This window comes from Lissotriton helveticus, chromosome 11, assembly GCF_964261635.1.
Source record: "Lissotriton helveticus chromosome 11, aLisHel1.1, whole genome shotgun sequence".
NCBI classification, from domain to species: Eukaryota; Metazoa; Chordata; class Amphibia; order Caudata; family Salamandridae; genus Lissotriton; species Lissotriton helveticus.
The window spans coordinates 3,418,297-3,445,103 of NC_136072.1; positions in this window are offsets into that span (position 1 = coordinate 3,418,297).

The following is a 26,807-nucleotide window of genomic DNA, read 5'->3' on the forward strand; positions in this document are numbered from 1 at the left end:
TTTCTATAAACACATTTCTCATGTGTTCTGGTGGGTGCTGCAACTTATGGAAGTCAAGAAGTATCTTCATGTCTTGCCTTTAGCCCCGCCCCTAGCCCCACCCACTCTCTACACCTCTAGCTCATTTTACTGAGTGAAATTGTTTGAGGAAGGGCACTCCTTTTTTATTAACTTTTTCTGAGCTGTTTAAGAATAAACTACTCTATGCGTGCTACTGAGGTTTGCACAATGTCCCAATTGCGCTTAATACATAAAATCAACCAACCAAGCGAAACCGCTTGCCCTCTGTGCACTGTTGCTTAACCCTGCTGGGAATTCTTAAGCAAAGCTAATCCAATTTCTTTCATGACATTTCACAAAATACTCAACATTTGGTTTTTGTCAATACTTTTTTACTGAAAGTATACAATTGATCAGAACATTATTACATTTCATAATATTCAGTTTACATTTACAATACATTCCTTTAACAATCCATTGTTTCTTTCGAGAAATGCCCAGTTGCCCTATGCATTTCGGGCCCCATGGCCCTTCGTCAGGGGATGTATTTATGTGTGGAAAACCCGTGATACTCAAGAAGAACTGTTCGGACTTTTCAGAGTCGTTCCATAATGAACTCGCACCTAACTTGGTGGGAGCGACACTCTAATTTCATGAAATTATGAACTTCTGGTTCGTGTAAAATGGACATCATCTTTTGAATACAGTGAAAGTGACATCACCGGGGAACAAAGCGCCTTATGGCCTCTGGTTTAATGGTTTGGTTTAATTTTATTTAGCAGAGTTACTTAATACCATTACTACAAAGACATCATTGCAAATTCAAAAGTTAAAATCGATTAAAAGACATTATAATATTTACAGTCCTTAAAAAAAACCGCAAAGGATTGTTCTAGCAACGACAGTCTTTTTACTTGTCAGCTGCAGTGCTGGCCTGATGTGTTCCTGTAATGGAGCCATAAGTGAGCTCCTCTCTCCCCCAAGCAGGGAGGGCGGTGTGATGAAGCGCCTAGTATTACTGGCCGACAATAGCGCCCCTTGGCCTCTGTATCCTGTATTAGAGCCCTGAGAGTCCCCCTTTCATCATCCAGGCAGGGAGGGCCGGTGTGATAAAGCGCCTAGCATCACCGGGGCACAAAGCGCCACTTGGCCTCTGTGTTCCTGTATTTAGAGCTCTGAGAGAGCGCTCCTCTCCCCCCAGGCAGGGAGGGCGCCGCGGGCTCTAATGGGGCCGTCGCTCCGCCCGGGGACGCCCGCGGGCACCGATCAGGGGGCTGCAATGCTCATTAACGGCCCGGCCCCTCTCCCCCAGGCATGGGGGCTCCCCTCTCCTCCCAGGCAGGGAGGGCTCTAACGGGGCCCTCCCTCCGGTCGGGGTCCCTCGGGGGCCGCAATCCTCATTAACGGCCCGGGCCCCTCTCGGTGATAAATGGCGCCTGAGAGCGGGACACGCGGCCGCCCATCCATCCGGGTAATCAGCCGCAGCAGGCCGGGTTTATTTAGTAATTAGCCGGTTATCTGAAGGTGATGCATGGCCTGTGCGGGCCCCCGGCGCGGCCCCCCCTCGGATAGCGCCGCGGAGCCGGCCAGGGGCCTCTGGGGGCCAATTCAGGCCTTTTCAATTACCGCCGTCGGCGCGTGGTGAAAAATGGCCCCGGGTCGGTATCGACGTCCTGTAAAGAAGAACAGCTCGACCCAGGGGGGGCCGGGGGGGCCGGGGCTGCTGACGGACCGTAATTGGCATCTTAGAGGCTGAAACCACCTCCAGGGCCCGGAGCAGAGTCTACAAGACGAGTCCGATGAAGGGAGCTCTGTGTGAGGGGAGAGAGACAGAGAGGGAGAGAGAGAGAGAGACAGAGAGGGAGAGAGAGAGAGAGAGAGAGAGAAAAAGAGAGAGGAGAGAGAAAGAGAGGGAGGAAGAGGAGAGAGAAAGAGGAGAGAGAGAGAGAGAGAGAGAGAAGAGAGAGAGAGAGATAAGAGAAAAGAGTGAAGAGAGAAGAGAGAAGAGAGAAGAGAGAGAGAGAAAAAGATAGAAGGAGAGAGAGAGAGAGAGGGAGAGAGAGAGAGAGAGAAGAGAGAAGAGAGAGAGAGAAAGAGAGAGAGAGAGAGAGAGAGGGAGAGGGAGAGAGGGAGAGAGAGAGAGAGAAAGAAAGAGAGAGAGAGAGAGAAAGAAAGAGAGAGAGAGAAGAAATGGGGAAGAGAGAGAGGGGGGAAGAGAGTGTGTGTATGTGAGAGAGAGAGGGGAGAGAGAGAGAGCAAGAGAGAGAGAGAGTGATAGAGAGAGTGTGTGTGTGATGTGTGAGAGAGAGAAAGAGAAAGAGCGAGAGAGGGAGGGAAAGTGAGTGTGTGTATGTGAGGTGTTTCATAGAGAGAGAGAGGGTTTGTGTGCGTGGCTTGTGTGAGGCGCTTCTGCATGAAGTGTGTGAGATATTGGTGATATGCGTGTCTTTGTGAGACTGCAGCGCACTTAGAAAGAGGAAACAACGAGGAGAGATAACGACATTTCTCCTCGTTACGCTTGGGTCGGGAGATGTATCATTTTGACGCAATCCCAGACTTACTGACCTTAGTAAAGCATTGTGTCAAAATCCATGGGTGGACGCGTGTGAACATCCGTGTTCCACCCATGAAACACCGTTTCAGTGCAGAGTAGCGCACGGCAGGGACTTGCGCTGCTTTTCCGTTACTCGAGACTCGCAGCGCAGCGCAGGGCCGCGCCAGGTGGCTTTCCGTGGCTTGGTAAATCTGACTTAAGAATTGCGCTGCTCTTGCGGAACCTTACGTGACACAAGGTCAACGCAATCCTTTGGTACCTCTGCCTCTGATCTTTGTACTTCCGGTTCAAATGCTGGCAACGCTTCGGCAAGTTCCTTTCTATGGACCCTGAACGCAGACGGCCTGTGATGGCGTTTACACTGACTCACCCCTTGTTCGTACCCGGAGGAAGATGGTGGGCTTTATTCAAAAACGTAAATTAACACCTGTAGATGTGCAACTTTTCACAAACAGCACTTTATAATACGGGTGGGCAGCAAACTCCACTCCGCCAGCGGCGTTCGCGGAGTTTTGCCACTACGCGCTCCGCTGGGAGTGTGGAGCTCGGCAGAAACTCTGCCACCCCCGGCAGAGCGGAGTTTACCGGCATGCTCACCCCTGGTGTTGGGGTGCCACAACTATTAAATACCTTCTCCTTCATTAGGCAGTCTTGTGTGCTTGGTAAGGGTTCCGCCACTCTTGAATAGGGCAATTGGGCGCGGTGCGTCCATTGGGGCGTAGGGGCATAGCCCCCCTAAGCCCCATGGACCCACCGCGTCGTCACTAAAATACAATTAGCAATAGTAAAATAATCGCGCTACCCGCCGGCCGGGAATCAGGGAGACACCAGACTTTCCCGGAGTGCGCAGGAGGGGTGGAGGGGGGGGGGGGGGTGGAGGGTGGTCGGATGGGCCTGCTGCAGCTGCGCAAGTGGAGTTTTGGGCACAAACATGCCCGCGCATGCGCAGATTGTTTCCATGTGAATTTCCCCTTAGAGAGAGGACCAGGGGGCGGGCCGCAGCCCCCGGGGTTGCACAGGGCGACTGGGCGAGCAGTCATGGTGCCCCCCCAGCCAATCCTGGCTGGGGGGGCACCAAGTACTTAGAAAGCTTAGTCAGACGATCTGATTTTATTTTTACCAACAGAGCACCGTCATAGGCCACGGATGTACGAAAATAAAGAAAAACGTGCATCTTTCCAGGTAAATAATGTCAGCATTTCCTCTTCTTTATTCACCGCGTCATTCTTTTTTTGTTGCGGTTTTTTTTGTACAGTGCCACACGACTTGTATTGATTTTTTCCCTAAAAACCTAAAATACTCCAACGTTTCATTTGCAGCTGTGTTTTATGCAAGCATGAAGGCATTAGGGAAAGGAAGATTTCTGAAAAAGCTTGAACACCCTGCTTAGTTTTGAGCAGCAGCAGGGTTCGCGCGCTGCCGCAGATGTTGTAGAAAGCTGTGCTGCGGTCATTGCCCTGTACAATTACAACTGCCTTTGCCAGGACTCTGGAAAGTGGAACTTATCTCTGGGCAAACCTCTTTCAGCAGCACCTTATGGGATGGCCCCTGATGTTCAATTAAAATGGAAGTTTATGGCTGTAAGAGATTGCCAGGAATTCTCGTAGTCAGACACTTTTTCTAATGTGAATTTCCCCCCAAATGGAAAAGGTGCAGCAATAAATAATCTGGAAATATACCTATACACAAGTAATGTTTTTCCCCTCAGTGAAAATATTTTTCCCTGAGGAGAAACTTGCTCCATTCTCTGATAAACTATGGAGAGGAAGGGAAGTGTATCCCGTTCTCTTCCTTGAAAACACTTTCTCGTGCCTTAAAAAGCAATACTTATGTACTACTCCTGCTCATCCATATGTTTAGATGTTTGCCATAATACCTCTTTTGGTAAGGTTCAAGCCACATATATGTGCAAAAAGCAAACGTTTGATTTTAAGGAGGTTTGGGCTCGCTCGCTGCGGTGCAATATGCAAATTAGCTTACGCCTCACCACTGTCAAATGTCACCAGCCGCCCCTGAGGGCAAATGGTGCCAACCTTCACCACTTTCTGTTTTCGGGATCGCTGGTCTCCCTGTAGCAGCGCTGCAGATTGGTTGAGTCCGGCTGGTGAGGAGACTTGCGTTTGGTTACTTTCAGATTGCTCGAGGGGATCACTGACATAATATCGACGTCACAAATATCGAGATACACAAATATCGAGTGAAAAATATCGAGTGACAAAATATCGACTCCCTATCTACAAACAGGTAAGTACCAAAATATCGACTCCAAAATATCGACTTACAAAAATATAGACTGTCAAAATATCGATTTTTTTAAATGTCTTAAAATTAAGTTAAAACTAATATAGTAATATATATATTTAATATAAACTTAGAAATAATTATTTTAAAATTTTAATTGTAATAAATAATTTCTATAATTAAAAAAATTATATCACCAAAAATAATACATATATATATATATATATATATATATATTTTTGTCATACAAAAGAGGCGGCACAACCAGGATACTTTTTTAAGTCTGTTTATTAGACTTCACCCCACCAACGCGTTTGGCTGAAACGCGTTGGTGGGGTGAAGTCTAATAAACAGACTTAAAAAAGTATCCTGGTTGTGCCGCCTCTTTTGTATGACAAGAATCTTCAGGGTCAGGATCCGACCCCTGGGCAGAGCACACACTGCAGAGCGCTCTCGACTGGCTTTGGGATCCCTTTGGATGTCGATATATATATATATATATATATATATATATATATATATATATATATATATATATATATATATATATATATAAAAACATATTATTAAATAAACATATATAAAATTTTTAGCGTAGCATAGAAAATGGTTAAAATTTATTGTAACAACTATAGTGAGTTCAACATTAGCAAAAGTGTTGGATAGCGTAGAGGTAAAATTTACTATTCCCACTCCAGTGGGTGCAACAGTAGGGAAAGCGCTGGATAGCGTAGGGGTTAAAATTACTATTCCCACTCCAGGGATGTATGACGTTACAACGCATACTTTTACAACACCTACCATTACATCAAAACGTTTACAACACAAAAACTTTTACAACTCATACATTTACAACGCAAGATTTTACAACGCATATACCTTTACAACGCATACCATTACAACATAAGAATTTGTAAGTATATAATATTATTTTTAATATAAATTAATTTAAAATATTATAATATAATTTAATTTTATTTAATTGTATTTAATTAATGTAATTTAAATGTAATTTTACTTTATTTTTACAAAGTACCCCTGTACCCCAAAAACCCTAAACTGACCCTGAACCCTAAAAATACCCCTTTACCCAAAAACTGAAAACTGACCCTGAACCCTAAAAATACCCCTTTACCCAAAAACTGAAAACTGACCCTGAACCCTAAAAATACCCCTTTACCCCAGAAACTGAAAACTGACCCTGAACCCTAAAAATACCCCTCTACCCAAAAACTGAAAACTGACCATGAACCCTAAATATACCCCTTTACCCCAAAAACTGAAAACTGACCCTGAACCCTAAAAATACCCCTTTACCCAAAAACTGAAAACGGACCCTGAACCCTACAAATACCCCTTTACCCAAAAACTGAAAACTGACCCTGAACCCTAAAAATACCCCTTTACCCCAGAAACTGAAAACTGACCCTGAACCCTAAAAATACCCCTTTACCCAAAAACTGAAAACTGACCCTGAACCCTAAATATACCCCTTTACCCCAGAAACTGAAAACTGACCCTGAACCCTAAAAATACCCCTTTACCCAAAAACTGAAAACTGACCCTGAACCCTAAATATACCCCTTTACCCAAAAACTGAAAACTGACCCAGAACCCTAAAAATACCCCATTACCCAAAAACTGAAAACTGACCCTGAACCCTAAAAATACCCCTTTACCCAAAAACTGAAAACTGACCCTGAACCCTAAAAATACCCCTTTACCCCAGAAACTGAAAACTGACCCTGAACTAAGCATGGGCGTAAAATCCGCTCCGCTCGCGGATTTTTCGGATTTTCGGCAAATTCGCAATCCGCGAACTCTCGCGAATTTGTCGAAAATCCGTGAATCCGCTCGCGGCGGATTTTTTGCTTGGTTGCGGCGCGCGGCGTGGTGCACGGCGTTCACTTTCTGTCATTAAGCGTTTGCCGAGTTGTTTTTCTCGATCATATTTTTCTAGTGCCGCGCCATTTTAGATCTTGCTGCGTGATCCCGCGGGAGTTTGGCGCCCGCGAATACGTAATCGCGGCTTGCCACCTTGCACAGCACACCTCGCGAGAGTTCGCAATTGCGAACACGTAGTTGCGGCGGAAAGGAACAATCTCGCACTCGCGAAATAGAGATTTTGCAATTCTGCACAAGAAAATCACCAGCAAACAGGATAAACCTTCAGAAAATTATGGTTTTTATCAGAATCACTCCTCAGGTTGACATTTGCATGGCCTTTTTTTTTGCAAGGAGTCCATTTTTGGGGGGGGGGAGGAAGGAAGTGCCCCACAGTCTCCAACTTCCTGTTCCTGTCCAGCAGGCTCCTCCCAGTGCTTTGTCCATCTCCTGGTCACTTTCATTTGGATCTGGAGCTGGAAGGATTACTTTTTGTGGGTGCTGCTGGATATTTGGATTTGAGGCCTTTTTGACTGTCTTTGGATCACTTTTGGATTAGAAATCAACTTTCACAAGTAAGTTTGTTTGGGGCATTACAGTTGCTGCAAGTACAATTTTGGAACTTTGTCAGAAAATTAAATAAATTATATTGTGGGTAGCCACAGTATCCAGTAGGACCAGGGTTGGTTAGGGGTGCATGATACAACTGTTTTGTTGAATTTAAACACCATTGAGGCCATGGATGGGCTGGGATTGTGCTGATTTTTGTCGTTTTTTTGGGCCTGCTGGTGTGGCCCTTTGCCCAGGGGTGGTGAGTGTTGCATGGGCCTAGTCTTTCTGAGGGGTGTCTTCTTGAATTTAAACATCATTGAGGCCATGGATGGGCTGGGATTGTGCTGATTTTATTGTTTTTTGTCGTTTTTTTGGGGCTGCTGGTGTGGCCTTTTGCCCAGGGGTGGTGGTGCATGGACTGAGTGTGCCTGTGGTGTGGTCTCACTCCCTTTAATGTAAACATCATGGATGGCATTGGATTGTGGTGATTTCTGGCTGGTTTTCTGTTTTTTGGGGGTGTACTGTTGATGTGGACTGGCCATGTGGGTGGTGGTGGTGGCCATCTTGAGTGCTGGCTGGTACAGGCAACATGTGCTTGAGGTGTAAGGGGCCATTTTGAAGAGAGGCAGTGTCTGAGGCCTGCACTTATTTTGCCTACTTTTCAACCATTATGCCCAGGGGTAGTGAGTGTTGCATGGGCCTAGTGTTTCTGAGGGGTGTCTTCTTGAATTTAAACACCATTGAGGCCATGGATGGGCTGGGATTGTGCTGATTTTATTGTTTTTTGTCGTTTTTTTGGGGCTGCTGGTGGGGCCCTTTGCCCAGGGGTGGTGACTTGCATGGGCCTAGTCTTTCTGTGGGGTGTCCTCTTGAATTTAAACACCATTGAGGCCATGGATGGGCTGGGATTGTGCTGAATGTTGTGTTTTTGTCGTTTTTTGGGGCTGCTGGTGGGGCCTTTTGCCAAGGGGTAGTGGTGCATGGACTGAGTGTGCCTGTGGTGTGGTCTCACTCTCTTTAATGTAAACATCATGGATGGCATTGGATTGTGGTGATTTCTGGCTGGTTTTCTGTTTTTTGGGGGTGTACTGTTGATGTGGACTGGCCATGTGGGTGGTGGTGGTGGCCATCTTGAGTGCTGGCTGGTACAGGCAACATGTGCTTGGGGTTTAAGGGGCCATTTTGAAGAGAGGCAGTGTCTGAGGCCTGCACTTATTTTGCCTACTTTTCATCCATTATGCCCAGGGGTAGTGAGTGTTGCATGGGCCTAGTGTTTCTGAGGGGTGTCTTCTTGAATTTAAACACCATTGAGGCCATGGATGGGCTGGGATTGTGCTGATTTTATTGTTTTTTGTCGTTTTTTTGGGGCTGCTGGTGGGGCCTTTTGCCCAGGGGTAGTGGTGCATGGACTGAGTGTGCATGTAGTGTGGTCTCACTCTCTTTAATGTAAACATCCCGGATGGCATTGGATTGTGGTGATTTTTGGCTGTTTTTCTGTTTTTTTGGGGTGTACTGTTGATGTGGACTGGCTTGGGGTGTAAGGGGCCAGTTTGAAGAGAGGCAGTGTCTGAGGCCTGCACTTATTTTGCCTACTTTTCATCCATTATGCCCAGGGGTAGTGAGTGTTGCATACTTGCATGGCCCTAGTCTTTCTGTGGGGTGTCTTCAATGTAAACATCATGGATGGCATGGGATTGTGCTGATTTTTCTGTGTTTTGTCGATTTTTTGGGGTGTATAACTGAACTGATGTTCCTCTGTCTTCCATTGCTTTTAGGTGCACAAGACTCAAGAGAACCACCAGTGCCAGGAAGAAGTCCTGCAGCCGTGTGTGTGTGCAGCATAACGTCACGCGACGTCACGTCTGGACACAGACAACTCTGCAACTCGTGCAACTGCTGCCTGCTGTTCTGACCTGCTCTGAAGAAGATGGCCCCAAAAAAAGTTACCCGTAGCTCCTCTAGCAAGAAAGGTGCCAGATAGATATCGCAGCACATGAGAAAACTCCTCTCACCATACTTACCGTAGACGCCGCAAAGGCATTTGACAGGGTCAACTGGACCTTCCTTGAAAAGGTTATGGCCAAAAATAACATAGGATCAAACTTTATACATATGGTAAACCAAATATACAAGAACCCAAGATCCAAGGTCTTAATAAACGGTAGTCTCACAGAAGATATAAAAATAAGCAGAGGAACGAGGCAGGGTTGCCCCCTTTCACCCTTGCTTTTTAATTTATACATCGAACCGCTAGCGAACAAGTTAAGAAACAATAAAAAAATCACTCCATTCAAACACCATTCATGGGAGAAGAAAATCGCCCTATATGCGGATGATTTAATGATCTTCACGGATGACTACCCAAAAGCTAAGGAGACTATCGAAAAAACTATAGAAACATTTGGGAAAGTTTCAGGGTATCTAGTAAACCAAACAAAAACGGAGATCATGACATGGAATACCTCATTTCAAAGTTGCAATATAAAAAATGAAATCAGATACTTAGGAATCCTAGTAAACCACAATATAAAAAAGATTCCACAACGTAACTTGAACAAGATAACCGGAGAAGTAAAGAAATTGCTCGAAGCATGGGCCACTTTACCACTCAGTTTGATAGGGAGGTCAAATATAATCAAGATGACCATCCTACCAAAATTCACTTTCTTATTTAATGCAATACCACTAGAGTTTGGAAAAAAGGAGCTAACACAGGCACAGAGAGTCATCATAAGCTTCATATGGGCAGCTAAAAGCAGAAGGATTGCTTGGAAAAAAATCAGGAAGGGGAAGAAAGATGGAGGACTAGCCAGCCCGGATCTGATGGAGTACTGCAGAGCCTTCCAATTTAAGAACACCAGAGTACTACTAAAAAACCACGAAAACTACCCAGAATACCTACAAGCAACTACAAAACTAGATGACCATGTATTGTTTAAGTTTGGGCATCCCAAATACTTCAAAAAAATAAAACTTAAGACACTAAGGGACGCAGCAAGGTTGTGGGCACAAATCAGAGGAACTCTGAAAATAACGTATTACAGCAAATGGGCCCCCATCTGGGACTCTCCAGGAACCCCAGAATGCCTTAAAGACATACTTGCTCTTCCATTAAAAAGGGCCAATATAAATTACTGGGGGCAATTACTAAATGGATCGAATCTAAAAACATGGTCAGAGCTACAAGAGTTGACAAACAACACGTTATCAAAATTCAAATTCTATCAAATTCTAAGTTGGTCAAAGACTTTACCCAACATAAACAATGATAGTGACAAAATGGAAAAGGAAATGGTTGTAACAACACAAATACCAAAAGAAGTAGCGAAATGGTACTGGGCTCTGATAAAGGCCAATGACACAAACCCCAACACTGAAATACAAATTTGGGGGAAAGATCTACCAATAGCAGACTTAGACCTAATTTGGGAAAAATCTGTGTCGAAATGCTGGTCAACTCTGAAATCCGCGGCCTTAAAAAGGAATCACCTGTACACAATCCACAGAGCATACTGGACACCAAGAAAGCTATCCAAATTTAAGAACGCAGGAATAAAGAAGTGTCCAAAATGTGGAGAAGAAAGAGCAGACGACATCCATATGTTCAAAAACTGCCCCCAACTGGAAGAATTTTGGGACCAAGTTGGTAAGACCCTGAGCACGATCTTGACCAAGCAACTAATCGTAAGTACAACTCTTGTCCTCTTTGGGATTATAGACCCAGGATACAAAGGGGGGCTCACTAAAGGGCAAGAAAATCTCCTTTTCGTATTAATAGCTCTTGCAAGGAGAGAAATTTGTATAAAATGGGTAGGGATAGGGTCCTCTAGCCCAACTCATGCAGAATGGCTGAACTCAGCCATAAGAATAAATAAACTTGATCGGAAAGGGAAGGCATGCAAGAGATACCAGTTCTGGGAAAGTTTCGAAAGTTTCTTAAACCCCACATAAGATCTAAATATCAGTCCAATGATTAACGCGATACATCTTCTGGTGGACAAGTATGGTACTTGCCGAGTAGTCAAGCTGACTAGCTCCCCTCGCTCCAAACCAGAGATAATGGTATGTAACGGGCAAAGGAAACTCCTCTAAACCAAAAAGAGGTAGAAAAAAACTCCCCAGGCAAGAGAGAACGAGGGGCAGTTTCGGAAAGAATCCAGAGGTAGACACCTGATACTCCGTAATCATACAGATATCGCAAGATGAGGAAAAAAAAAAAAAAAAAGAAAGGTGCCAGTAAGGAGCAGAAGAAGCAAGTTACCAAGGAGACTGGTGTGCCGCCCGCCCCTTTTTTTGGGAGTAAAAAAAAAAGTATGCCTGCAGCAGCAGCGGGATCTGCTGGGGACCAAGCTGGCAGCAGCACCCCCGCTCCATTGGGCTCAGTGCCACCACCACCACCACGCCAACTTAAGTCCAAGCCCTTGAGTGCTGCAGAGGCAGCCAGTATAGTTCTTCAATCACCATCGACCAGTGATGTTGGCTCATCGCAAGAAAGCAGCAGCAATGTCCCTCAATCAACACAGGTTGTTGTAGCTCATCTGACGAGTGTTGAACAACCACAGCCGCAACAACAATCACATGTGCAAGTACAAGCCCAAGTACATGTGGAAGGAGAGGCAGCGCAAGGAGATACGCAAGCAGAGGTGCATGGAGGGTCACAAGTGCCCACAATCGTTGTTCCTCCCGAAGTAGGGGCACATCAGGAAATCGACAATCAAGGCGAGGTATCATTTGAGGAAGCCACTCCTCTTGATGATCCTTCATTGTCTTCCACACCCCTAGCAAGGAAGAGATCAAGGGTGGTGTCTACATCTTCTTCAAGCACACCTCCTTCTGATGATACGGATCAAACTTGGGAACCAGCACCACTGCCGTCTGAGAGTGAGGCACACCATGATCCAACAAAGGTACTTAAGCGTAAAAGGAAGCTCGTCCAAAGTCTCAGAGTTATGGAGTGTGATGATGAGGCTCAACAAGAAGTGGCGGATACTGCTGCTGATGAAGACTCTGACAACGACGACCCAGTCATCATAAAGGTCACTGCAGCCCCAGCGGGCATGCAGCAAACAGACATTTTGACCCTAGCCCGAAGAGCTGCTGAGCGTGATGATGATGATGTTGTCGATGAGGAGGCAGTGGAAACACCACAATCATTGGAGTTAAGTAGTACACCAACTCGTCCCGCTTCCATATTTCTTTCTGGCAAGAAGGGACCTCCATCCACCTCGACCTTAATTAGTGGCGGTGAAAGTGCACAACGTACAAAAGTTGGGCAATCCAGATCCTCCACTTCAACTGGCATTAGCTTCATGACCACCACCACCAGTATCGCCGCCTCCTCCAGGCCCCACAGACACTTCAAGTCCCCAGTTTGGGACTTCTTTACTGTTTGTCAAAAAAATCCAAAGTTTGCCATTTGTACCCTTTGTAAGCTTGCAGTTAGTCGTGGTAAGTCAGGTACCAACTATGGTACCGGAGGCCAGAGAGGTCATCTTAGGAGACAGCACACTGTCCAATGGTTTGCGCACCTAGATGCGATCAAGGAAGCCCGAATTCAAGAAAACGTTGATGTTGCATCTGATGATGACGAGGAGGAAGAAGACGTGTCAAACACTTCCCTTACACCCAGTACCCCTGTCAGCAGCACACCCAATGTGAGGCACACTAAGAGTGTTGGAGCGAGTGAGACACCAACGCACAAAAGTTCACCAGCGAGCAAAATTGGGTCAACGAAGTCATTATCAGCCCGTAAATGCTTGGTCCAGGGCAACATTAGAACCATGTTTTCTTCAGACGTGCCATATGAACGCAACCACCCACTGACGCGTCTGTATAACACTAAGCTGGCTAAAATGCTAGCTGTGGACCTTCTCCCTTTTTCTTTTGTAGAAGCGGTAGGTTTTCTAGAATTAGTGGCAACGCTCTGCCCTAAATGGAAGGTTCCTAGCCGGTTCTATTTTGCCAGAGTTGCGGTCCCAGCACTACATGAAGATGTGCTGGAGGCGATTGGGGCAGCTTTGCAGAAGAGTGCTGTTCACACAATACATCTGACAACAGACATGTGGACCAGTGGCGCAGGCGCTGATTACATGTGCATCACTGCACACTGGGTCTCTTTTTCAGGTGTTAAAGCAAAGCTAAACGCAGGTGTTGACCCGGACCAAGTTTTTAAAGCTGCTCGGAAACATGCAACACTAGCCATGTTTGGCTTGGAGAAAAGTCACACATCCGAAAACATTTTGGACGAGTTTAACAAAAAGGTCTCGAAAATGCTATCCCCAAAAAAACGCCAGATTGGTTATGTTTCCACGGATAATGGCGCCAATGTAGTTAAGGCCATGTCGCTGGGTGGCTATTTCAGAGTGCCGTGTTTGGCGCACTGTATCAACCTGGTAGTTCAAAAATTCTTGAGTGATAGAGACAGTGCGGCGTTCGCGGTAATGGCCACCTGCCGCAAAATGTGCAACCATTTCAGCCATTCTTTTAAGGCCCGGAAGCATCTGAGGAGGCTGCTACTTGAACGTCGAATGCCAGTGAAAGCACTCATCCAGGAGGTGGCAACACGTTGGAACTCAACCTTCTACATGCTTGAGCGTCTGTATGAGCAGTATACGGTACTCGATCACTATTTCTTAACAGAGGGTACATCTCAGAAGGAGGACCTGCGGATGGCTGCGGCGCAATGGGACATAGTTAAAAGCCTGACAGACATGCTTCGTCCTTTTGAGTTCTTCACGCGTGCAGTCAGCCAGGAGGACTGTAATTTGGGAAAAGCTATCCCATTGTTGTGCATGCTGGAGCACCAACTGATGGCGGTGTCTTCTGAGTTTGAAAAAGATGTAAAAAAAAAAGACCCTTTTATTTTGTCTGAGAAATTATTAGAGCGCCTACGTGGTGATGAACGTCTTCAAAAGATCAAGTCAGAACAGCATTACATTTGTGCTACTATTCTGGATCCACGCTACAAAAAGGCGCTGGCAGGCGAAGCATTCTTTCCTTTTACTGATGAAGATGTTCAAAAGTACAAACATTGGCTAGCCTGGTCAGCCAAGAGGTTTGAAAAAGAACGGCAGGTTATTGAAGGAGAAGGCAGTACATCAGCATCAGCAGGCCATCCCCAGCCACAAGAATCCACTTCTGCACCTGTGGCTGGGGCACAAGAGACCTCTCAGCCGTTAAAGACACCGGCAACTGGATCATCTGCACCACACACAACAGTAACAGTGGCTGCTGTAGAGGATTGGCTAAGTTTGCTTGGGTATGGTTCTCGAAAAAAAGTCACAGGCACAGCAAAAAGTAAGCAAAGTGGAGGAACCGCTGATGACCTTGAGTCGATGGTGCAGGACTATCTGAATGACTCAACAGAGGTCTTTCTTAATGATGAGCCATTGCAGTATTGGCATGGCAAAAAACAATTGTGGCCACAGCTCTCCAACCTGGCTATAAACTACTTGTCTTGCCCACTCGCAAGTGTGTCTTCTGAACGTGTTTTCAGTGCTGCTGGTGGCATTGTAACTCCCAAACGGAGCCGCCTCTCGCCCAAAAATGTGGAGAGGCTAACAATGATCAAGATGAATCAGCACCTCATACCACCAGATTACAAAGTACGAGAAAGCACGCCGCATGAAGACGAGGAGGACAGCAACGTAGATGAGGGAATTTGTTCTCTGTTCGGTAACGCTGACCTCATCCTGCCTGAATTCGCAGAGTATGATGACGAACTCTTATTCTTATTCCCTGACAGCGAGCCCTGAAAATGAGACAATGAATCAATAACTTTCTTTTTCGTCCTTATTCACTTTTATTCCTGTGTGTCTGTCTTTCTTTGTTTTGCACAGTTAATTTAATTCAAACTTTAATCACCTAACCACAAAAACAAGCCCATCAGCAGAACTGTCTTCACTTGTTTGCTTATTGATTTGAAGGTGCCGCAGTCTACATTCCTCAGGTTCACAAGTTCAGAAGAACATGCTCCTCTATCCTCCTCCTCCAGACTGCGATTTCCCTCAAAGCCGAGTGCTGGATTACGCCCAATGAAGAAAGACTCAGCACTTGTGGGGGTGTTCTACTTCTTTGCGGGTGAGTTGACGGCTTTGGGCCCATTGCTGTCAAGCTCTAATAATGGATAAAAGTGTTTTGGACCAAATATGAGGTGGAAATTTCTTGCCGTTTTTGCTGACTTGCTTGCCTTTGAGGTGCTCTTTGGCGGGGTTCCGGGTGTTTGTGGGTGAGTTTTGGGGTCTGGGAGCACTGCTGCGACAGTCTCATCTTGATTGCATTTGCTTTTCAGGAAATCCGTGGTGGGAAACAGGAGTTATAATGATTGGTGACCTAGCTGCACAGCGCGTTTGGACGGAAGGCCGAGAGATATTGTAAGTATGAGATTTAGCTTTTTTGCTGTTTGGGGGTGTTGTCGCGTGCTTTTTTGCGGGTGGGTTGGCGGGTCTTGGCTGGGGCATTCCTGGGAAGGTCTAATACCGGATAGAAGTGTTTTGGACAAAAACCTTAAGGAAAAGCGTTTTTTTTGCTATTTCTTCTGACATCTTGCTCAATGTAGCGTTTTGGGGGGCTTCCTGCTGTTCGTGGGTGGGTTGCGGCCGGGGTCTCTGTCGAAGCACTGCTGCGACAGTCTAATCTTGATTGCATTTGCTTTTCAGGAAATCCGTGGTGGAAAACAGGAGTTATGATGATGACCTAGCTGCACAGCGCGTTTGGACCGAAGGCCGAGAGATATAGTAAGTATGAGATTTATCTTTTTCGCTGTTTGGGGGGTTGTCGCGTGCTTTTTTGCGGGTGGGTTGGCGGGTCTTGGCTGGGGCATTCCTGGGAAGGTCTAATACCGGATAGAAGTGTTTTGGACAAAAACCTTAAGGAAAAGCGTTTTTTTTGCTATTTCTTCTGACATCTTGCTCAATGTAGCGTTTTGGGGGGCTTCCTGCTGTTCGTGGGTGGGTTGCGGCCGGGGTCTCTGTCGAAGCACTGCTGCGACAGTCTAATCTTGATTGCATTTGCTTTTCAGGAAATCCGTGGTGGAAAACAGGAGTTATGATGATGACCTAGCTGCACAGCGCGTTTGGACCGAAGGCCGAGAGATATAGTAAGTATGAGATTTATCTTTTTCGCTGTTTGGGGGTGTTGTCGCGTGCTTTTTTGCGGGTGGGTTGGCGGGTCTTGGCTGGGGCATTCCTGGGAAGGTCTAATAACGGATAGAAGTGTTTTGGACAAAATCCATAAGGAAACACCTTTTGGCACTTTTTGTAAGTTAGGGTTCGTTAGGGTTAGCCCTAGCAGCAGGATTGCATGTGTTTCGGGGTGTTCTATTGCAACGCAGTTCTGGGGTTTTAGAACACTGTTGGAGCGATGCTGGCTATGGATACTTTTGCTTGCTTGCAAGTGGTTTGAATACAATCCACGGTCGGTAAGGGTGTATTTGGGCCTACTGTTACTTTCAAAGTACGTTTTGTCACCATTTTTCTGCTAGGCATCGTTTTTGGAGATCTGATTGGGGGTCTTCTACATTTTTGCGACTGGCTTTAGTAAGGGTCTTGGTGGGAGCATTGCTGGGAAGGTCAAATTGTGTTCTAAAACACAGTTTACAGTACACCTACCTTGAGGGGAAAGATCCGCTAAAATATTTTGGCCATACTTATTTATCCTTAAAAAGGTGACTCAGACAGAGCACGCAATTTCAAAAATATTGTACTGTCTATTAGGGAAATCAAAGTGTGACTTTTTGCACCACACAGCGTACATACCTTTTATTTATTTATCAGTGGTATTGTAATAGCACTTCCTGTTTTCCGTTCAATAATTACAGGCCGGGTTTCAGTCAACATCCGCCAGGCAGGCAGTGGACAGGGTGTCTTCTGTCAGTGGTCACCAACATTGATGGACGAAGCGTCAGCTGGAATGGAGGAGTGCCGCTAATAAGAGGAATTGTTTGCTGCATGCAACTTACTTACCAAATTCAACAGGACAACTCCAACAACATACAGAATACAGATACAGTATCCATTGTTTTCTTCTATGAGTGTGACTGCATGTGCTTAGCTTTAGTTTGTACCAAAAGATTTCTTTATCTTCAATTATTGTTTGTCCAGGCTGTGCATTTTTTTTCTTCTCTCCACAAAACCTACCCAAAAAGAAACCCCCATTCCCATCCATTTTCCAAACCCTAACCCTCTTCCCCCGGGCTGTGTTGTTTTGCTTGATGTCTGACTAAAATTACATCAATAAGTCCACACACTTGCTGGGGAGGATAAGGTCATAGCAACAGGCTGGCGAAGGAATACGAGGATATCTTCTAGACTTACTCAGCTTCAGTACTATTTCTTCTAGTAGTAGGAGCCAATGTCAAATAAATTCAACGCAAGTACTAGTTATACTTGCAATACTTTACCATTTGTTAGGCTACATTATGGCACTGTTCTAGTGTACTGTCACCTGCTATATTCTCGATCGTACCGTAACCGTTGTAATGCTACAGTAAGGACAAACCAGGAAACGTTTTCTTTTTTTCCATAGGCATGCAACTGCCACTGTGTCACACCACTAGTACCACCGCAATGAGGAAATTTTACCCGCCCAGGATTGCCAACGTTAATCCCCATTTCACGTGGAGCCAGCCCTGGGCCTTGCCCTAATTTCCAACACAAATTACAGGTAAGATAAGCGTTTGGTGGGAGGTAGTATAATGGAGTATTAGGACTAGACGAGAGATTGACGGTAGTACTACTAAAGTCCTACGAATGTTCAGGAAAACAAACTTACTGTTACACCCCCGTCCCCCACCCACCAGACTGAAAAGCAGTAAAAAACAGGTATGGTCAGATAAAGTTTAAAAAAGTATATTTATGTAGCCCTAACAAAATAATCTCCCTCAAGACCCTCCCTAACCCCAACGATTGTCTTTGAAAAGTCCCAAAAAGAACCCAACTCCCAAATCCCACCCCCCAAAAGTCTCTAAAAAAAGGGCAAGGGACACTCCACTACTGGAGGGTGCTGGTGAATTTTGCGGCCAGGGCATCATACTCCTTGCGGAGGGTGGCAAGGTCGAAGCGGAGGCCCTCCACCAAGTTCTTGTCCGTAAGGACCTCCTGCTCCAGGTAGGACATTCGGACTCCTAGGCGGCGCTGGCGTGCCTTGCAGCTCCTGTGGGGGGCAGCTGGTCTTTCTGCTGCTTGGCGGTGGCGGTTGGCTTTCTTAGCCCGGCTCCGTACCGCTGGAGCACTGCGCATGCTGGCGGCCCGTGGGGTCACGGAGGAGGATGCAGCTGTCCCAGTCGAGGATGTTGTGGTGGTTGCACCGGTCGACTGCGTGTCCTCCTCCTCCTCCAGGGCCACCAGCCGCCGATATTCGGCGACAGTGGCATCCAGCCTCCGTTGCCGGGCCATTCGAGCCTGCTCCCTCCGTGATGTTGATTTGGAAGGAGCAACTATATGAAGAAAGAAAGACATAGTCTGTAACCAATGCTCCTTAGCATTAATAACACAAAGTGAATGAGCCGAAAGTTGGGTCACAGTACAAGTAGCAAATTGAAAGCACAGTACATAACTATTGAGGACAGTATCTATGTAACCTCCCACTTCTGCATCCTTGCTCTAACATTAGTGGTAGTTTAATGAACAAATTCTACGACCACTATGGACTTCCATTACAGTCGACTATGACAGTACCCCAGTCTTATTCTTCTTCTTCTCTCTTGTTTAGGAAAATTGGTACGTTATCTTATGCAAGCCGGCAGAATGGCAACACAGTGAACTTGCACCCGAGAAAAACAGTTGCACACCATGATGAGTGAGACACACTGGCGTTACTGTACCGGTCCAGTACATGCAGGTGGTGAAGCTATTACTTTTCTATTACGGGTGGCACTGAGAATACTCTGTTACAAGGGCTACTGCTTAATTAATTTACCTTTCACCCTACAGTGCAAATGAGTACTAGAAAAGGAAAATGAAGAAGCTAAATAATTTGATTATCTATCACTTCACATGGGACGTATTTGATGACATATGGGATGACTTTAGGTGCTTTGCTTAATATTGAGTGAACAGTGATACACCCACACATGAATGACGTACTACAACTAAACTAAAGTTATTAAGAGAGGTACGGAGTGTCCACCGTAATAACCGGATATATGCTGTGCTTGCAGTTGCAATACAAAGTACTGCTACTATTCATGGTAGTATTGGACACATTTACAATTTCTTTTCCTTGCCTTCCCTACACTGGAACGAACGTGCGGGTGCGGTGGTACATGCTCTTCAAGGTAACACTTAGTTCATCCAGCGACCATCTACTCTCTCTAGATACACATGTGCTATCTAAGAGTCAGAGAATACCATGCTCCAGGCATCCATTCATTCAAAGTATACGCACACATACAGTTTCTGTTTCACCCACCCAGGCTGCTGTCCTTCCACCCATCCTTGCTTCATCATTGACCCAGCCATGCACCATACCATATTCTTTCCTTCCCAGCCACCTCGGGGGCCAAGCAAACACATATCGTTCTTCTTTGCCAGCCATCATAAAATTTCGCGTCCCACTTACTTACACCCTTCTTTCGCTTTTCGTTCATCCCATCCATCACGTTCATCTAAGATCTTATTGGGATTCTTCTCACCAAAAACTTCACAGCTAAGTCGGAGTACATTTCGAGGAGGCTACTACCTGGTTGATTTGTAATACACCTGTGCAGAAAGCACACTATGCAGTCTTCAATCTCAATAAGTAAGGAATATATAGCTTACCTGTTCCCGCCACCACCGTGGGAACCCCCACAGGACCGTCCGCCGGCTCTTGCACCGCTTCCTCCCCAGAGTCCTCCGAGTCCTCGCCCAACACCGCCACCTCCGCGCTGGCCCCGCCACCAGATGTTCCACCTACAAAGTACATTTAAGAATGTTAGAATACACCACTCACTACTATATAATATTTGGTCTAGGAGTAATAAAGAAATGTTAAAAAAACAGAATACAATGTAATAATTTGTGACTGTCTACTCTAAAGTAAAAATTTCCCTTTTTCCAGGGAAGGCTGTTGTCTTGCTGCACTTTTATGCACAACTGATGAATGCTTGCTTTTTATTTTTAACACGCACCACTTTTTCTCCTAACAGACAGAAGCTTGACTTCTAAGGACACAAGTCCAGGATCAAGTCCAAACCAGGTGAGAGCTCGGCTCGACCACAGGAAATGTGTCCAATTAATCGTCAGCACTAAGCACTTTTCCGTTTTCAGTTAAATAGTTTTATGACAAAGTTGATTTTAATAAATGTGTTTACCTTTAATAAAGCTATTAAACTTAAATAGACTCTGTGGTTTTTGGTCCTCCAGACTAGAGTGGATGAGCTAAAGGTTTTGGAATTTTTGCAAGCATGAGTGCCTCTGACACTTCTTGACTGTGACTCCGTACTCTTGTCCTGCGTAGGATAATCTAAAGATCATTGGGGATCAATCATCGGTGACTTCGGGAGCTAAATGACTCTGCCACACTATCTAGTCAGTAAGGAGACAGTGCATAGAGCTATTGCTGAATAGAATGGGAGTACAATGGAATTGCCAAATGTCCAATCTTAGCTACACAGACAGACTAATAAGAATAATCTAGTAATACCACATGGAGTCATATTCGAGGCAGGATAAGAATTTATATCCAGTCTACAAGAAGATCAAAGACGATTTAGAAAAAATCGAATGAGGAACGCGAGGAAAAAATAGGTACTCTTTATTAAAATTTAAACTTACTGGGGCCAGCAAAGGAGCCCTCGCCTGCCCGATCCTGGCCTGCATCCTCCTGAACAGCACCCTCCTCCTGTGTCCTCTTGCCCTTGGGGGGAGCTGATGTACAACATGAAAGAAAGAAAGACCAGAAAACATGGATGAGATTTGTCAACCAAATCAAACATTTCAAAAGAACAATAACAAAATATTTTGGAGAAATAGCAAATAGATAGACAACTATTCCACGGGATCTATCTCATGTGGTATACTACGTTATTCGTATTGCCTGATTTGCGCACCGTTGACTTAGAAAGTTCCTATGTAACTCAATAAACAGACTACTAAAGAGGTTTGCCTAGGCCTGGCAGGCAGCAGTCCGCAGCACGCGAAGTGACAGACAAAGTCCATCCTGCTTGCAGATCAGTGAATACTCAAACTATCAATCCACCCGCCACCACCGCCACTATTTCTTCTTATAGCCATGTGTCTAAAGGAAGGACTGGACTTCAGTCTGTTGGGGCTGATTTAGAAGTCCCTTGCGGCTCATTTTCCTCCATTGTTGCGTGACTTTTGTGACGCAGCGGCAGAACAAAAGACTCGCCATGGTGTTGGTGCGGCGTATATATGCATCACGTTGTAAAGCCCTGCGCCATCAGGGGGCGTTCCGGCGCAAGGGAGGGCGTACCTGCGCAGGAACGAATCCTAAAAGTGGCTGAGGGAAATCTACAAGATGTCAATCAGTCACTTTTAGGACAATGATGCATGACTCAAACCCTGCGCGCTTGAAGCCGACGTACGGCTTGATGCAGCATTGGGGAGATAGGGTACCCCAGAGCATTGCTGGAGCTGCGCCATCGTTGGCACGCAACTCCAGCAATGCGCCGCCTTTACGGCACAGATGCGTAAGGCTTCTGTGACGTTTTGGGCCACTGGGTGGTGGTGGCATGGCACACAATTACTGCCGCACCCCTGCTACTTTGCAGGGATGCGCCGGTAATTGAAAATATGACCCTTAGTGTCTAGCATTACGCAGTTCTTATCTTTACACTACACTCATACATAATTTCTCAGGCCAATGAAATGAACACAAAATACAAAACAAATAAGCATAGTAGCAAGCAAGGCTACTGAGAAGGAGAGCAGTGCACCTGAAATGCATAGAAGATTTTGAAATATAATTTACCTACAATGTAATCGGCAGCATTATTGCTCTTGGTAAAGAACAAAGATTTGCAAATGACAGAGCCGGATAAAACAGAGTAGTGATGAAATAGCTACTACTACTCACCAAGCCCGGGGACATCTACGCCGAGCGCGTCCAACAAGTCCCGCTCCCGGTCCATGACATCGGTCCAGCGGTGGGTGGCCTGGTTATATGTGCGCCGGACCCTAGAGAGCTTAAACATGGCCCGGCACACCTTCTCCCACCGCTTCCGGCGCTCCCGGATGCCATAGCCAGTTGCGATCTTGCCGCCTCCCAGGATCGTCTTGGGGAGGCGGCGCTGGACATGGAAGATCAGTGCCGCCACTTCCTCCGCGCTGAAGATCTCCCGTGGCACCACTTGCTCCCCCCTCAAACGCCCGCACGGGAGCCGGGCACGGGGTGCGGGACCCTTCCCCTTCTCAGGGTGCTTCCCGGCTCCCTTTACCATGGTCTGGGCAGAAATAAAGTTAAATGATAAAGAAGAAATAGAATAGTGAAGAAGAAAAGAAAAGAGTTTAAAAAAGTAGTTTAAAAGTAACTAAAAGCAGCAGAAAACACAAAAATATAGAGCTAGAAAAATAGAGGGATAGATTAATAAGTAAAATAGATCAAATAAACTTCAAACATGCAAAGGATGGCAGAGATTCAGAGAGGATACAGAAAGCATGCCCAAAACCATAGCAATGAATGAGAAACAAGATGGCCGCGCCCGTTCACGACCGCGTGGGTAAGTTCGCGCGAGATTTTCCTCGCGAGCACGCGCGAGATTTTCCTCGCGAGCACGCGCGAAATTGTACTAGCGAGCAGCACAGTTTGCGAGATTACACATAGCGGCCGGAAACGGAATTACGTCACGCAAACAAGATGGCCGCGCCCGTGTACGACCGCTAGGGTAACTTGGCAAACGTATAGCTACAAGCGCCTCGCGAACACGCACAAAATCACGCGAACATATACGTCGCAAAGAAAAACTTAGTGTATTCGCAAGCATTCGTGGCTTCCGAAATCGATCTCGCACGGATTCGCGCCCCAAAAAACGCGCGAAATTGCAGAAAAAACGATTTTTGCTAAACTGAAAGCAATGAGCAGGTGCAATAGTTCAAACTTAACATTAGTAACATTCACTCTAGTGCTTCCTGAGGGGCCCCTCCAGAGTTTGCAACTATTCTATGACCCTGCTATGACCCAAACAGCAGGCTCATAGAATAGCTACAAGTAGACCATAAAGGTCCTGTGAAAAAAAATTGCACTGCAACAGAAAGCAAATTACAGATAAGGAAGGAAGCAGGTGCCAGCCAGACTGGAACTTTCAAAATAACTGACACATTAATCAACCCCAAATTAATTGATGGCAGTTGAAGAAGGGCAGGTGTGCTTGCTTTTTTCAACCCCCATAAACTACAGTGATAAATAAACCTAATGGGTGGCAGTGAGGATGTACCAGAGGGTGGCATGGGTGTCCCAGAGGGTGGCAGTGGTGAAACAGAGGGTGCTGTGAACCTGTGATGATAAACCAGACGTAGAAACAACATAGTCGCGGCCGTTGCGAGCCGAAAAGTAAGTTCGCAATTGCGAAATTGTCCCAAAATCCGCGCGAACGCTCGCCAACACAAAAAACGGGAAAATCCGCAAATCCGCGAGAGTTCGCGTATTCTCGCGGATTGCGAATCCGTAAATACGCAAATTCGCGTACGCGAGATCCGCTAGATCCGCCCATGCTTACCCTGAACCCTAAAAATACCCCTTTACCCAAAAACTGAAAGCTGACCATGAACTCTAAAAATACCCCTTTACCCAAAAACTGAAAACTGACCCTGAACCCTAAAAATACCCCTTTACCCAAAAACTGAAAACTGACCCTGAACCCTAAAAATACCCCTTTACCCAAAAACCCAAACATATAACATTTTAAAAATAATTATATACTTAGCAATACTTACGTTGTAATGGTATGCGTTGTAAAGGTATCTGCGTTGTAAAAACATGCTTTGTAAATGTATGCGTTGTAAAAGTTTTTGCGTTGTAAAAGTTTCGTTGTAATGGTAGTGCATAGTAAAAGTTGCGTTGTAAACGTTGCATACCCACTCCAGTGGGTGCAACAGTAGGGAAAGTGTTGTATAGCGTAGGGGTTAAAATTACTATTCCAACTTCAGAGAGTGCAATAATAGGGAAAGTAAATACTTCACAAATAGATATAAATAACATAAATAGTAATACCAATTACAAATAAATAAAATATTTTACTTGTGTATAAAAAATATTAAATATTTATTTATAAATACAAAATAAAATTATTTAATTATAAAAATTGCCTACTCATACTAATTAATTACCTATTAACAATAAATTAATTTACAATTTCAAAATTAATACATTTATTTTAATTACCAATTATATTTTAATTAATTACCTATTAAAATTAATTAACAATTAATTCAAAATAAATACCAATAATTTAAATGACATATTTAATTAATTATAATTAAATTACTTCCCACCCTATTCCCCTATAAACCCACAACCCGCTACAGAAAATAAATTTCTTAAATTAAAATATTTATCAATTAATCAATTATAATTAATTACCAAATATATTGTAATTAATTACCAATTAATAATTAATTAACAATTAATTCTAAATAAATATCAATAAATAAATTAACATATTTAATTAATTATAATTAAATTACTTCCCACCCTATTCCCCTATAAACCCACAACCCGCTACAGACTTATATTACACAAAAAATAAAAATTATTATTAACTTACCTTAAATTCGATATTTTTGTTGGCTATATTATGTCTAGTCGATATTATGTCCATTCTATATTTTTGATTCGATATTATGTCCATTCTATTCGATATTAATTTTCTCTAGTCGATATTTTTGTTGTCTATATTATGTCCAGTCGATATTATGTCCATTCTATATTTTTTACTCGATATTCTGTCCAGTCGAAATAAAAGACTCGATATTATGACTCTTTACCTGCTCGAGGACAGCGATGGCAACACGTCTGTCCTGTTGTCAATTTAGGGAGAGGCGTGCTTCCCCCGTGGAGAAGGAACCTGAACCCCCAGCAGTGGTCCCGGAGCTGCAGCCTCCATCGGCCCCAGTGTCAGCTCCCCCAGATGCCCCACACAGAGCTGAGAACAAGGCAGCGAGCTGGCAGAGGCCAGAGGAGGGCCACAGAGAGTGGATACCTGCACAGTTTGCAAACCAAATATAGCATCACACTGACTCTGCTTGCAGCCCTATTTACACGCATTCTTCTGCCACTGCCTGCACCCACCTGGGCTCCAGCATCCTCTGCCTTCAATGCCGGCTTAGCAGCCACAGGTCACCCGAGTAGCCAAGCCCAACACCATCTCTACTAGGAGGCTGCATTGCGGTGGCACATGGCAAGTGTGAAAGTCTTGGCTGAGCTGTGATCAGAGGAAGTAAAGCTGGTATGTCGTCCTGTAAAAAACTAATAAAATACAGTACGGGGGGAAAACAGTGCATTTGAAAGACTACACATGCAACGGCCTCCATGTCTGCCACTATTTCTTGGTATTGTGTTGGCTGGGCCCGAATACGAGACATGAATAACCTCTGTGTGCATAGAATCAACTTCTCGAAGACGCAACATATGGAAAAACTCTGGGGGCCTCATTTATGAAAAGTGACGCATCGCTGTGTGAAAACAGCGTGGCGTCACTTTTCACTACGCTCTCCCTGCAACATGATTGATGCGTCATATTTACAGTATGACGCATCATGTCGCAAGGAGTTACAGATACGTCAGTATTTCTGACGTATCTGTAGGCGCAAAAGTCACGCATTGCTGGAGTGTGTCACAAAAGTGACCCAACTCCAGCAACGCTTCCTTTCACATGGGACAAGCCCCACGTGAAAGAACTTGCGTCAGTCTTACGCCTGCTGTGAGGCAGCCGCAAGATTTTGACGCAGCTGCATCCTAAAAGTGACGCAGTGAAACCTCATAGATTTCACTGCGTCACTATTACGAGGCTTTTTGCGGGGGAACGCCCCCTCTGCATACATTATACCTGATGCAGGTATAACGTAGCGCAGGGGTTTACAAAGTGACACATCTGCTTAGATGCGTCACTTTGTAAATAGTGCGCAACAGGAGGCATGTTTTACTCCACCGATGCGTCACAAAAAGTGACGCATCGGAAGCGCAAAACTGACGCAAGGCCTCATAAATGAGGCCCTGGATCTTTCTGAGCCCCTTGCAACACTTTTGTGCAGCTGTTGAGTCGCTTTTCGTGATGCAACAGTGGCGTAAGTAATGCGCAATGTTGCAGTATATTTACAAAGGGACGCATCTAGGAAGATGCGTCACTTTGTAAACCCTGCGCCACATTATACCTGCTTGAGGTATAATGTATGCAGGGTGGGCGCTCCTCCGCAAGAAATCCTTATAGAAGTGGCACTGTGAAATGTATCAGATTTCACTGCGCCTCTTCTAGGATGCTACTGCGTCAAAACCTTACGCCTGCCTCATAGCAGGCTTAAGGGTGACACAGTTTTATAGGTATTGGCCGCACCATGCATTGATGGAGTTGCATCATGCTAACAACATGTCTCCAACAATGCATGACTTTTTCGCCTACAGATACACCAGGATTCCTGAA